Here is a 1,190-nt window from a genome sequence, read left to right on the forward strand (position 1 = left end):
CCCCCCCCCCCCAGTGCTAACATCTTGCAGACCTATTATACAATATTATAGCCAGGATTTTTTTTCCCCACCTTTTTGGGGGGTGGCAAAATATACATAAAATTTACCCTTTTAACCATCTTTGGGTGTATAATTCAGTGACACTAAGGATATTCACACTGTTGTGCAACCATTACCACCATCCATTTCCGGAACATTGTTACCGTCCTCGACTAAACTCTATACCCATTGAACAGTAACTTCCCCTGCTCCCTTCCCCTAGCTCCTGGAACTCATCCTTCTACTTTCTGTTTCTATAAATTTGTCTGTTCTTTTTTTTTTTTTTTTTTAAAGATTTTATTTATTTATTTGAGAGAGACAGAATGAGAGAGAGCACATGAGAGGGGGGAGGGTCAGAGGGAGAAGCAGACTCCCTGCTGAGCAGGGAGCCCGATGCGGGACTCGATCCAGGGACTCCAGGATCATGACCTGAGCCGAAGGCAGTCGCTTAACCAACTGAGCCACCCAGGCATCCTAAATTTGTCTGTTCTGAGAAACTCATATAAGTGGAATCATACAATATTTGTCCTTTGGTGTCTGGCTTATTTCACTTCTCATAAAGTTTTCAAGACTCATCCATGTTATAGCATGTATAAGACTTTCATTCCCCCTTTTTTTTTTTTGAAGATTTATTTTTATTTACTTTAGAGAGAGTGGGGGGAGGGGCAGAGAGAGAGGGAGAGCGAGAATCCCAAGCAGACTCCCTGCTGAGCGCAGAACCCAATGTGGGGCTCAGTCCCACAACCCTGAGGTCATGACCTGAGCTGAAACTAAGAGTCAGACGCTCAACTGACTGAGCCACCTAGGAGCCCCCAGACTCTCATTCCTTTTTGAGGCTGAATAATAATCTATTGTATGGATAGACCACATATTGTTTATTCATCTGTTATGAACAGTTGGGCTGTTGTTGGCTTTTGGCTTTTGTGGAAAATGTTGCTATGAACATGGGTGTCAAGTATCTGTTTAACCCTGCTTTCAGTACAACCAGGATATTGACATTGACATAATCCATTCATCTTTTTTCAGATTTCCTGTTTTATCTGTACTCATGTGTATGTGTGTGTGTGTGTGTGTGCTAAGTTCTATACAATTTTTTTTAAAGATTTTATTTATTTATTTATTTATTTATTTGAGACAGAGAATGAGAGAGA

This window comes from Neomonachus schauinslandi, chromosome 3 (assembly GCF_002201575.2).
Source record: "Neomonachus schauinslandi chromosome 3, ASM220157v2, whole genome shotgun sequence".
Taxonomy (NCBI): Eukaryota; Metazoa; Chordata; class Mammalia; order Carnivora; family Phocidae; genus Neomonachus; species Neomonachus schauinslandi.